Source organism: Sinohyriopsis cumingii, chromosome 1, assembly GCF_028554795.1.
Source record: "Sinohyriopsis cumingii isolate HCF-2022 chromosome 1, ASM2855479v2, whole genome shotgun sequence".
In the NCBI taxonomy this organism is placed as follows: Eukaryota; Metazoa; Mollusca; class Bivalvia; order Unionida; family Unionidae; genus Sinohyriopsis; species Sinohyriopsis cumingii.
In genome coordinates this window covers 80,459,989-80,473,765 of record NC_142961.1, presented here as the reverse complement: position 1 = coordinate 80,473,765, position 13,777 = coordinate 80,459,989, and the positions used below count along the sequence as shown (strand labels likewise).

Below are 13,777 nucleotides of genomic sequence, written 5' to 3'. Positions count from 1 at the left end.
TTGAGGTGTGTCTTTGGATAATAATTTACAATGAGATGTACATGTACACATGTATTACACTGACAAGCTTGATAAAGTACTCTCATCCAAAACTGCTTTACTCAGAAGAATCAGGAAGATTTATACGCTTCAGAAAAGGGCATTAGTTTTGATGCATCTATTGATTATTCATCAAAAGCATTGTTTACAGAACTAAAATAGTTTACAATATATGAAAGAACTTATTTTCACAAAGCAGTTCTTTTATATAAATGTCTATACAGAACTGCACCAGAGTGTCTTCAAAATTTATTCAAGGCTAATGTAAGAGTGGACCAATTGTGATCAACATCACATAATATAAACCTTCAGCGACCAAAACCAAGAACATAATGTAAAAAGAGCTTACAATACTCTGGTACAATTCTGCCATATAAGCTTTCATTGCATGTAAAATTGGCAGAAATTGCAGCATTTAATAAGAGATATCATGAGCATGTATGTGTTACTAACAGATTATAATTCAGTATTTATAATACTAAAGACATCTTAAAGTACATAGTAACCGCTATTATCATTTGCAAGATCATACATGCCAAGTCTCTCAGATTATATGGTAGTCTTTTGATTTTGGCCCCAATCTTTTGATTTACCAATCTGCCAACAAAACCTCAATGAAATCACAAATCTACTCAAAATAGGTATTTCCAGCTAATATGACATCTGCTAAACTAAATTTCTGATTAAATTTATTTAAATCAAAATTAAATTTCTGATATTTTACTTTGTGAGTCTCAGTAGCAATAGGAAGTATTTGATTCTTTTCACAACCTACAAACACCATACTGACATCAGTCATCCTGGAGTATTGTATATATCACACCTAGTCATAGCAACACCACCCATCATCAGGACAAACACAGAAAAGCATACAAGAACTCTGAGGAAGTTTAAATAACAGTAGGGCAATTTTACAGTAACATAATAACATTTTGGAAAAGTACTGCATCAAAATACCATTTCTGCACATAGAACTAATATCTTACAAAGATAAAATTATATTTGTTATAGTTCATATTATAGCTCTAATTCAGGAAACCAGTTTATTTTCGTCTGAATATTACTGTGCATTATAATGAAATTAATATCTATGGTAACGTAATTATGTAAAATGGACAAAGTTATTGGGGCATGTTGAAATTCATAAACGTTCTCTGAATGTATAGTCTGAGTAATTCCTGTGTTGTAGGAATATAAATGTCCAATGATGAGATGAGTAGTTGTTGTTGTTGTAGGGTTTAACGCCATTTTTCAGCACATGATAGGCTATACATGGCGGCCAGTATTAATGGTGGAGGAAGAACCCGGGAAATCCCCGGAAAGAACCACCGACCCTCGAGAAGCTACTGGCAAGCTTTCTCACATACCCACATTGGCCGAATCCGAGACTCGAACCCACACAGACAGAGGTGAGATGGCAGTGATCGGTAACGGAGAGCGCTTTAGACCACTCGGCCACTCGGGGCCCCCGATGAGATGAGTAAGTAATTATCATATATCATGGTTGTTTAGTGAAATAAAATGCAACATGATTTTATTTTCTTGTTTAGATTTCATTATATACAAGGAAATTGCTCATTACAGTACAAAATAAGCAAAATTAATGTTAGAATTTAAAAAATGTTGTCAATGACCAATATGTATTGATATGTATAGCAATACAAACAAGATGTATTGCAATATATTGCAATACATGTTTTCCTGGCAATACTCACCCCTACTGGCAATGTTTCTTCCTATCTGGATTACATACCTGAACCACTCAATTCAAAACTCAATTTCAGGTAAGGCACATCAGCTAAAATGTTCAAAAATATATCTTAAAAATGGGTCAAAATGCTGCTCTTTCTAAAAATGTATATGCTGAGTGTGTATTTGGCAGAATAAGATGATCAGATTCAATTTAAAGATTTGATCATGCATTTGCTCCTCTTAAAATGCATACTACAATTATAATAAGGCTAAATATGCAAGATTTTGGGCTTTTTGCTCTACATTAAAACCAATAATTCCAAGTAAGATGTTCTCACAAAATCACCAGGTATGGTGCAATAAGAGACCTGTTTCAATTTCTCTGGGTCTAATGTTAATTTCCAAAAGCTGCTTACAGTTATCCCCACACCATGCTTAAGCATAGCTACTTCGGGCTTTCGGGAAAAAAATATGTACATGTAACAATAAGACCCAAGTGATTCCTTAAAAATGCATATTTCAAAATACTTTGAACATAGCTATTGCTAAAATGATAAAGACTGGACAAGAAGGTAACATTCCCCACACTCTCTGCTAAATGATACAGATACTTGTCTGAAAAGGTTCCAGACTACTCAGCCCATTAACCTTCTCTGCCAACCCCAACTGGCCTATAACATACTTGGCATTTCATTACAACAGCAACGTAACCAGGGGACGCTTCCTTCAGGCCATGTGCCACCATCTTGCTATTTTTGTACAAAGAGGATACCCCTCTTTACTGGACTCACATTCTTTTAACTGACTGGATAATTTCATGGACAGTGGGAAAATTCTACATCACAACCTGCATAAAGGAAACCATTTGGCTTTTCTTTTAAACTATACATTATTAATAAGAATCTGATATGGCTCAAAGAATATTTTCCTGAAAAATCCACAAAATGTGTGGACTGGTGAGGGTTTCACATGGAGAGGTTTTATTTATGTATCAAAATACAGAATGTGTCGAGAACATTTTAGAACTTATCTTCCTTTCATGGGAATAGAACTTTATGATATCATAAGCCCGGCTCAATCTTTAGCTGGAAATGTGTATCAGTTCTCTCTCTTGAGCAACTAGTAGCAGTAGCAACTACAGGAGTACGGTGTTTTATTAATAATGTACAACGAAATCTGTGACAATACAACATACCTTACCTGTACTATAAATATACATCTATTAATAATACAGATATGGTGATTTATTGTAAGGAACTTTATTGATAAAACATCAGACTCCTGTGTCTGTGGTAGCAATTGTACACTCACAAAGAGTATTGCTACCAGCTCAGTTTGGGGTTTTTTAAATTCCTACAATACAGTATCAAACTTGCTGAATACATTTGGCATGAAATTAATGTAGCAGTAAAATGATTAATACAAATTTGTACTTGTATCTTCTAAAAATGAGATGTGATTATTTTCTGTTAGAAGAATAAGACCCACCCTTCCACCCCAAATCGGTAATTGTTTTGTGTTGTTGCCTTTTAAAGGATTTTTTTAAGGCTATTCACAGCTAAGGTTGTTGTAGCATCCATCCCCCTGCACAATCGTCTTCATTTATCGGTGATTTTACCATTATTTTACCCAGTTTAAAAAATAAGTTAATATTGTTATGACACAAAAATATCAGCACAACTATGCAATAAAACAAAAATAACAATAAAAAAGTACTTTATTGAACTTTTCATAGGAATAATTAGAGAAAAATAAATATTTTACGTAAACCTGCAATCACAGAAACAATTTTTAGATGAATTAGTCTAAAAAAAACTTCTTGTACAGGCAGTCATTTATAATGAACCAATACAATGACTGTCCTGTTACAATGTCTTTTTAGATTTATTCTAAAAGTAAGGTGGTAGATGTCACCAATCCCTTTTGTATTTCACTTTCACATGACCAAAACATAAATTGTGACATGGTTTTCATACAATTTGGCTTTTGGATTGGGCATACACTCATAATTGCAAATGCTGTGTAATTAAAACTGAAAATTATGCTTTGACCTTCACAAAAATACCATATTTATGAACCTTAAATGAAATTTTAGTTTTGGCCAGTTATCCCTACCTTTCAGTCCACTACAGCGGTGCGAGTCTAAGATTCAGCCAATGTGGGCATGTGAGAAAGCTTGCCAGTAGCTTCTCGTGGGTCGGTGGTTCTTTCCGGGTTCTTCCTCCACCATTAATACTGGCCGCCATGTATAGCCTATCGTGCTGAAAAATGGCGTTAAACCCAACAACAACAACATCAGTCCACTACAGTAGTCCCCCTCTTGAACGGCCCCCCCTGACCAGTGGCCAAAATCTGTTGGCACCGATGAGTTTGTGTTCAAAAGTACCCCTCACAAAAGGCGACCCGGCTAACGCGAGCAGCGGCCAGCATATCAGTGCAATAATATAAAATTTACCAATCACAAGTGGCAGCATTTTATTTTAATATGTATCCAGAAACAGTATTTTATTCATAACGTGTGTTAAGTAATCCGATGCCTGTTTCCCCGATGTCAGATTTTCGTTAGTGAAAGAAGTGTTGACTAAAGTACATGTACCACTAAGGTTAACATTATATCATTTATGCCTCACAAGAAGCCACATTTATTCCATAAAGCCGAGAAAAACTCTAATTTGATTCCATACAAAAGGGTAAGTACATGTAATCCAATTAGCCTTACTGCTGTGTTATCTTAAGATGTCCGTTTAGTCACTCTGATAATTGTCAAGATTACAATTATTGAACAGTAATAACAGCTGAGAAGTGGCAGTATCGATGTACAATACACAAGTCAGCAAGAAAATGGTTTGATAGCCTTTCTGGCTTCCCTTAGTAAGATGTTGAGCTTGTTCACTTTGATAATTAGTGGCTATTACTTAACTGACAATATTTGTTAAGATTACAAATCCTAATGGCCGCAAGGTCAAATCTGCATGATGTTAATGGTACATAATCGAAGCCATTTTGGCTTCTCACTTAGTGTAAAGAAATGTATAAAAACAATAGGGTACCAGACTGCGACTAACAAATCGCGTGACAAGATCAGTTCCTTTAAAAACATACAGCAATTTGTTTACATGCATAAAAAATTGTTTTATCAGTTTTGTAGTTGGCAACATGAATAACATACTGCAAAAAGATCAACATGTCATCAAGGAAAAGAAAAATTCTCAGTTTAGCAGAGAAAGTGACAGTAATTCAACTGACCAATGTTGGAAAGACTCCAATAAACAATATCATGAAAGATAAGTAAACAATTCTGCAGAAGTGGGAAGGTGAAATGGACAGAGAAAGGAATATTGTTTGAGCCAAGAGATGTTTGCATCCTGATTTGAATGACAAGGTTTTTGAATGGTTTTACACTGCGCATGCTAAGGAAATTCCACTCACCGGTCGAATGATCCAAGAAAAAGCAACAATTTCGTCAGTTGAAATGCGATATGACAACTCTACCACAAGTAATGGATGGCTGCACATCTTTCAAAGTCTGACACAATATTAAGTGTCCTGTCCTTAGTGGAGAATCAGCTGATGTTAATAATGAAGTTGTCGAAGATTGGAACAAAAGACTAGACAATATATGCTGAGGATATGATAGCAAGGATATTTTTATTTGTGATTAGACTGGTTTGTTTTTTAGACTGTTACCAACAAAGTGACAGATGATGTGATTTGTAACATAATTATAATGACAGTTTTAAAACTATATCAATGGTTATTCATAACATTCTTTTGAAAATGATGAAACAGTTTGTTTTACATTTATTTCACAACATGCATGTGATTTTTTTTAATGAAAATATTAAATGTTTTAGAATTAAATGTACTTGTGATTTTCTTCATATGTATTTACTATTCGCATTTGTCATCCCCCTCTAGAAAGGCCAACCTCACTATCAGGCCACTTCCCTGCTGCAATCGAGGTGGTCTTATAATAGGAGGACCACTGTATTTATATAATAGTAATGTGAATGAAATGTTCCTTGTTTAATAGTCATTTCATTTTTTTTTTAAATTATATACTACATAATCAACATTTTGAAACATGCCTTGTCCTGCTGCATGTGTGTGTTTTGGACTTTTAACATAGCTTTAACAAATTTTTAGTCATATCACTACGATGTCTGCAGTGCAGCAGTTTATAGTGATGTCTAGTACTGGGGAATCATGCTGCAGACATGTAGCATGATGTACCACCCAGTTACATTATCCTGACACCAGGCTGACCAGTCCTAACACTAACCTTTTAATGCTGAGTGCCAAGCGAGGCAGCTGTAAGTAACATTTTTGTAAGTCTTCGGTATGACTTGGCCAGGGATTGAACCCACGACCTCCCACATCCAAGGCAGACGCTCTAACCACAAGGCCACCGGAGCGGTTTTGTCCTGCTGCGGTTAACTGATTTTATGGTAGCACATGTATACTCCATTACTTGTTATTGAAAACGTGTTGACACATGTAATCTGATTACAGATCAGATTCAGTGAGTAACTGGAAATAGGAAAGCATGGACCCATGTTCATGTTGTGCTCCCCATCAGTACTCAGCCCAGGCTCCACCCAAGGCTGTGAAAATAAAGGATCCAACTCACAAACTGAATTCAGCAATGAATCCCGGTTATGTGCCACTACAAAGAGCAGCCCTCAACATGCCAATGTCTGCTGATTATCAAGCCATTGGCCCAGCGCTACGAGTTTTACAACCTAATGTCGAGGGTCTCTCAGCAGCCAAATGAACCATCATCAGCACTACAGCCCAACATCACAATGTTGACATAATCTGTCTGCAGGAGTCTCACATAACAGACCAGGTAGCAGGACAATACACCATTGGAGCCTTTGACCTTATTTCATCAACACCTGACTCCAAATGTGGCAGTGCTAAATACGCAAATTGCAACATTACTGATGCCTCACCAGTCTCCTCTACCAGATTCTGTGATGTGGTCCAGGTTTGAGGGTACAAGATTGCTTATGACTACAAACCACCCAGTGCCCACTGGGACAACAATATGCTTCCAAATCTTAAACAACCCAGCCATCTATATTGGTGACTTCAACAGCCATCACCCTGACTGGGGCTAGTCACACTCCGATGAAGACTGGTAACACTTGGCAGAGCGTGCAATGAACAATGACCTCTTTCTGACCCACCACTCCAAGCAATGTGGGACCTTTCATTCTGCAAGATGGCAAAAGGACTACTCAATGGACCTCTGCTGGGTCAGCTCCATTGGTGACCATCCTCAGCCAGTAAGCCAAATTGTTTTAGAAGACTTCCCAGTCAGTACAGACCAATACATATCCATATTGGACTTCAGCTGCTGGCTTTATGCAGCTCTTCAGTGGCACTGGAACTTCTGCAAAGCAGATTGGATGAATTACACTGACATACTGGAGCGTAGCATAGTCACTAAAACCATCTCACTGCATCCCAATCAAGGAATCCTACCACTGCTTACAAAGAGCCATATTCAAGGCAGCCACTCAGTCTGTCCCTCGTGGTCATCATCCAGTCTATATGCCCTGTTTGGATAAAGAATGTCAGACCCAGACATAGCAGATCACCTGATCGATTCCTTGGACGCTTGCCAGGTGCACTCGCTGAGAGGAAACTACAGGATCAATCAAGTTTATGCTATCCTGCTGGAAATGCTGGAGCTTGATTCGAAGACTTGGCACTGCTCAGCAACCACCAATTCAAGCTCAGCCTGTTGTCAAGCTAAATAATGTAGCTAGCCACTTACTATTAAGTGGCAAAAGCATCCAAGAAGAAACAGCACCGAAATCAAGTAGGAATATTGGCAACAATACTGCCATCAGAAGTCAGACGAACTAGATCAAAATACTTCTGAGGCATGTTCAACTACAGAACTTGAAACAGTACTATGCGACATCAAATCAGGCAAAAAGGCAGGATGACAACATCCTGCTCAAGTTCCTGATGCATCTTGACCCAAAAGCAAAGGAATGGCTTGCTGCTTTTTACACCCAAGTGCATGCTGACTCTGTTGTGCCAAACAAAGATTATTGTAATCCCAAAGCCTGGCAAAGATCCAAACAATGCGATGAGTTATTGGCTGATCTCATTGCTTTGTTTTAATGTACTGGAGCACCTGTTTTAAGGTACTGGAGTGCCTGATTCTCCAAAGAATTAATTCCTGACTTGGAGAATATTATAACTGTTGAGCAAGCAGTCTTCAGGCAAAGCCGTAGCACTAGCAATTAAGTCCTTGCCCTGACTACATTTGTTGAAAACAGGTTTCAAAGGAACCTTAAAACTGGAGTTGTTTTTCTGGATCGAACTGGCTGCTGTTAAAAATTTCCGGAGTATTGCCTGCTGGATAGTTGAGACTACTGAACTATTCCTTCGCAACAGGCGCTTTAGAGTGCTCATCGGAAAGAGCTGCAGCTTGTGGAGGTGTTTGACTAATGGACTCCCAGAAGGGTCTGTTCTTTCGCCCAGTTTGTTCAATGTCTATGTGGGGGTTACTGTACAAAAGCCTGGAAGATATGACAGACTTCTTCAAGAAATGACATCTACAGCCAAGCCCAACAAAGACAGTCTCCAGCGTCTTCCATCTTAACAATGAAAATGCAAACATTGAGCTTTGCATCCTCCTCAATGGGCAGCAAATAAAATATGACCCAACACCTACGTACCTTGGTGTGACAGACTACAACCACCTAAGAAAACTGCAGCAAAATTTAACACTCGAAACAACCTACTCTGCAAACTCACTGTCTCAACCTGGGGCACAAGTGCTCAGACTCTCCAGACATCAGCACTGGCCCTCTGTTATTTTACAGCCAAGTATTGTGCTACTGTCTGGGTTTGATCATCCCACACTAGGTTAATTGATGTCCAGCTCAACACAACAACGCGCATAATCTCTGGAACACTACTAGTCCTACATGTAAGACCTTGACAATGACAGTGATATTTATGGTTTGGGCATCTTGGACTTACTGCCTAAATAACAGTGCTGTGTAGCATGTTTTGATGTCGACTAACATCATAATGAAAGTCAAATTTTCAAGAATATCTCACACAACTGGCATCCGCCAATAACAACATTTTGCTACAAAGTAAATTCAAAATGTTTTGATCAGACTTTACTCACTCTGACGTCTTTTCTCTAATAAATTTGAATTCTCACAAAATAAATGGACCTGTTTTCTAGTTTCTTTGGCCTTCATTTCAGTTGGCTGGACTGTGAGAAGCCAGGAATGCCAAAATAGGTTCAGTTGAAGTATATTTCTTTAACAAAATGTATAAAAATATATTAATATTGAAGAAAGTGTTTAGATAGCTTTGTTTCATTCAAGATTCTTACCATCCTTTTAACCGATTTCGGTATTCCCAGCTTCCATCACATTCCAGCCAACTGAAATGTTGGCCAACAAAACTTGAAAACATGTCCATTTGCTTGTGTGGGAATTTGAATTTAGTAGGAAAAAGACATCAGTGGAAATAAAGCCTGACTAAAACATTATAACTTTTAATTTGTAGAAAAGCGCTGATATGGGCTGCCCAGTGTATGAGATATACCTGAAAATTTTCATTCATTCCGTTGTTAACAGATATCAGAACATGCTATACAATGCCTTTATTTGGGCAGTAAGACCTAGACACCCAAACATAAATATCAATGCCGAGATCTTACATGCAGGACTAAAACACTACATCCTACTCCTTTGCCATGGCTGCCGATACTCAGCAACATTTCTCCTCCACATCTGCATTGCCAGGAAGCAACAACAAAAATGTTGGCTAAGGTTTATGCCAGTGATAAACTTCTACTGTACATGAACATCACCTCACATCCAGCAGTCCATGTGACTTTGAGACACCCAATCTGGTTAGGTTCGTTGCCAGAGGTAATGTCAGCTATTTTGGCAGGGAGTGTCAAGTGGTCTTCAACAGTTGTTGTACACCACTCCCTTGTAGTTGAGCCATCTATCTGCCCTCCTGACTTCAACTTTCCACGTTATCTGTGGACCACACTCAGAGGTCTCGCTAGGATTTTAAAACTAGGAGTCCAGGACTCTCATTTTGGTAAAAATAGGACTCCCACCATCAAAAGTTGCAGTCCCTTCTTTCCTACAGAATCAAATAGACATGAGTGAATCTATGTTTAGATGGAGAGGTTTTTGTAATGTAATCACTCACTTTAATATAGCTTCATTACAACAGTCCATTGACAGGATTGCAAATTTATGGTTTTTTTATTTGTCTACGTCATTGAAGTAATTTTAGGTAATGGTTAAATAGTATCTGATTTGCTGGGGTTTTTCCCCGTATTTTCACAAATATGTGTCAAGTCAGAAAATAGCTTAGACCTTAAAGCGCACCTCACAAATTCCACAACATAGCATTGTTCTATACGTTTCTGACCTACATAATTTGCAGTTTAAAGTTAAATCTTTAATAAAGTAATACCTTGTCTTTGCTTTCAATGATTTGTATATTTTTCTGAAAATATTTGCCCGATGATTTACAAAAACGGACAATCTAATAAACTGGTACATCCCACACTTAACAAAGTCCGCCATTATTTCCCGTAAGGCCTACTGGTTCACTTACAGCTTCAAACTATTTTTTATAACGAAATTGCGTACAAGAGACAGTTAATATATATCCAGATCACCGATTCTGATCTTAAAACACATTTGTATGTTTTATCATCAAATGATATGTAGGAAATTGATAGTTGCTACCTTACTCTGAAAAGGGTTAATGGTCAATCAGCTATCAAAACATAATGCTTGTGAATGGACAAGAGTTTGTTAACGTAATTGATATCAAAACTAGGCCTAGCTACTGATGTATTGATGAATACATTTCCCTACAACACTAGAACTAACCAGGCTAAGATGAGGGGCATTTTAAAAAAATATGGTACCTCTTATTCATCCATCAGAGTGATACTGAATTTTGCCAAGTAAGGACTTATTCCAAACACTAAGCTAGACATCACGCACTTTCTTACACGTAGCTAGTGTCCTATCCGAACTATCAATTCTAGCAGCTTTAGCACTCTTCTGAATCTCGTTAAAATCTTAAGTTTGACATTTAACCCCAACATACTTATCCAAATTTACGAATGGCATTTTGTCTAAGTCTCAACATGTCTTGATTCTCGTGCACTACTTATTCCAATACATTTGGAAATGAAAACGATAACGAAAGCTAAAGTTGTTTATTTGAAGCACTTTTATAAATGACCACATGTACATCTCTGGGTCTTTCTGACTCTGAATTCAATCACTGTAAATATCAGTACATTTTCCCACCTGGGTGCCAGTCAAAGCCTTTGAAATTGCTGACCAGCTATTGCATCAAGTTCTTTTTGATGTACTCTTATAATGGCAACAAGTATGTACATCAAGGGGTCTTTCAGCCACTGAATTCTGTCATGGTAAATATCAACTCAGCTAATTGATCAAACATTTCCCCACAAAGCAGGTGGCTAAAGCAGGACTGGCAAGTCTTTGATTTTTCCTATTACATGCGTATGGAGGACTCCCGCCTCAGTGATTTTCTGCATCCCATATAAAAATTGGCATCCAAATACATGTAATTAAGCATTTCCGAGATCTCTGACACTGAACTGCTTTCAGACAGGACAGGGTCAATGTGCAGTCAACCTTGTCTGATGAGGCCAGGCCACTAACTCGTCCTGTTGCTATGGAGCTCTTCAGACCATGTCACACATTGTAAACAACTGTCCACTGACAAAATTCCCCAGTGAAATGCAGGCTCTGCACCTTGCTGACAATGATATTGTTTAATGGCTGAGCACGCACTGCACACGATAATAATAATAATCTGATCAAAGTCGCACTTCTTCTTTATACCATAAATATCAAGAGTAAATATTTTCCAGTATCTGGAGTTTAAAACTTCTCTGTTCTTGATAACAAAAATACTAACGTCGTCAGAACTAAAGACTGTTTCCTATTGTATTGTTTAATAGCAACAAGTGTTACAAAGACATACAACATCACTGGTAAGGCCAACTTTGTTGTATGCAGACTCCGTAAAGGGCCGAGTATGTTATGGGGAAGTTTCTTAATTAAACTGGTATCGATCTAATCTGTAATAGTCCGACTTTGTTATGGACCGAGATATCCAGTTACTAAGTGAAATAAATGTGATACCCATATTCCTACAATGTAAGACATATCACATGTTGTTTTTGTTTTAGTGCTCACAACATAAATATCAGCGTCAAGGTCTAGGACTAGGATATCCCATACTTTCTCGCCAATTTGTTCCCCCCAAAGTAACGTCCTACACTCACTTGTATTGAATTGTGCATTACCAACAGCAGTACTATTAGTTCTACAACGTAAGACGTCTCCTCTGAAATTTATGTTTAGGGTCGACCTAACATAAATATCAGGGGAGACATCTTAAATTGTAGGACTAATGCTACTGTACAGGCACTTGATTTCGAGGTAAGCTAATGTGTACACTCACCAATTAACATTTGGTGAGCGTACACATTATTAGTTTCCCAAATCCATGTAAGGCACAGCACATGTTGATTTTGTTTAGGTGTTTAAATATCAGCGTCAGGTCTTACATGTAGGACTATAGTTTCCCCAAAATCAAGTGCTTGTGTGCAACTGTGGGCAATGTGACAGTGGTCCACAACATACAGAATGGTACAAGGAAAGAAAGGAGAACTTTAAGCTAGTTTCATCAGGAGCAAGAACGAATTACACTTCATATATACTATATTCAAATACCTTTCATCAACATGACGTGGAAAATAACAGTATATATCCAATAATATTCAAGTTCACTTGCTTGAACTCCCGCCAAAATAGTGCTCTTTCGCGCAACAGTTCTTACTTGTTTTGCAGAAATAGCCGAGGTAGTTCCGAATTACAACCTACATTACAGCCGAGGTATAACCCTGGAATCCATTCTGCTGATTAAGGTCTCACTGGATGGTTTCGTATTTTGACACCCCTTAAGGTAGAAGGCATAACCTAATTATAATAAGCCTAGCATTTATAAATTCACAGATAAGCTAAATCTGTAATGTGGCTTATATTTACTTTGAGTTAGGTTTGGAAATGGGTTGGCTTGTTGGTGAATATCTGTCATAGACGAGCATTGGAGATCAAATGCATAACTTAGGCTGCAAATGAGCAACCAGCTTGGCTTACGTATTGACGTCTGTCTGCTACAGAGGTAAATCGCTAAAAATCTAGATGGTTGAGGGGTGATGAAAAGTATGCTAATTTGTTATAGTACTAGTGAACTTTATTCATGCATAAGGCACATACTGATTCTTTTAGCTGCCTTGTCACAGGAAAATATTTAAAATAGCTATTTCCTATCAAAAATGAATGTAAAATTTAAGGGTTGGTGGCAGTGTTGGTTCAGTGTAAAAACCACCATTTGCATCAGGAATTAACTTGATTGCTGAAGTCAAAATATCACATATATGCTTTCTACAAAAATCATTAGTTTGTTTTTATTTGTATCTTCAGTGTAAAAGTATTCTCATTTTTCTGCAATAGGACATTGTTGGATGAAAATTCACACGATAAACTGTCCAGTGAGACCTGAGAATAACTCGAGGCCAGGTTACCAGGCTAGTTAAACTGAACCCCTATCGTACCTACACTGATGGACGGTCTATATAGGCACGGGAACTAGTCTACAATGCTTTTGTGAGTGGTTCCCATCGACGCAATTTTCAATGTTACATGACCCAATCTCACAAAAATTGACAAGCTTTGCATTGGCGAATTGCGCGGAAAACATACAAATTCCTAAGCAGCCCCACACCTTTAATAATAGCATATTAACGGCACACGTACGAGAGACAGAGACAGAGATTGTCTATTTCATAACTATGATTCTTGGAGTTTTCGGTAACCGGTAACCGACTTATGATTGTGACCGTCACTACGTGTTGATCTTGTCTTTGGGGGGTGGGGGAGGGGCTGCTTCTTTCCACGCAAGCGTTTTCATTTCGACCGCT

The 13,777-nt window shown here is 37.8% G+C and overlaps 1 protein-coding gene across 2 annotated transcripts in view; it reads right to left on the bottom strand.

Moving 5' to 3' along the window:
• The window catches only part of LOC149807213 (SMC5-SMC6 complex localization factor protein 1-like), a 109,041-nt gene extending 96,416 nt beyond the window's left edge, over positions 1-12,625 (bottom strand). The window contains exons 1-2 of one of the 2 annotated variants that reach the window (XM_089963656.1): positions 12,528-12,625; positions 1,755-1,837 (exon numbers count right to left, since the gene is read on the bottom strand). The gene's annotated coding sequence lies outside the window, so the exon portion shown is untranslated. The remainder of the gene's footprint in view (positions 1-1,754; positions 1,838-12,527) is intronic. The other variant, XM_089963658.1, reaches the window with a different exon arrangement.
• Between the last annotated feature and the right edge of the window lie 1,152 nt (positions 12,626-13,777).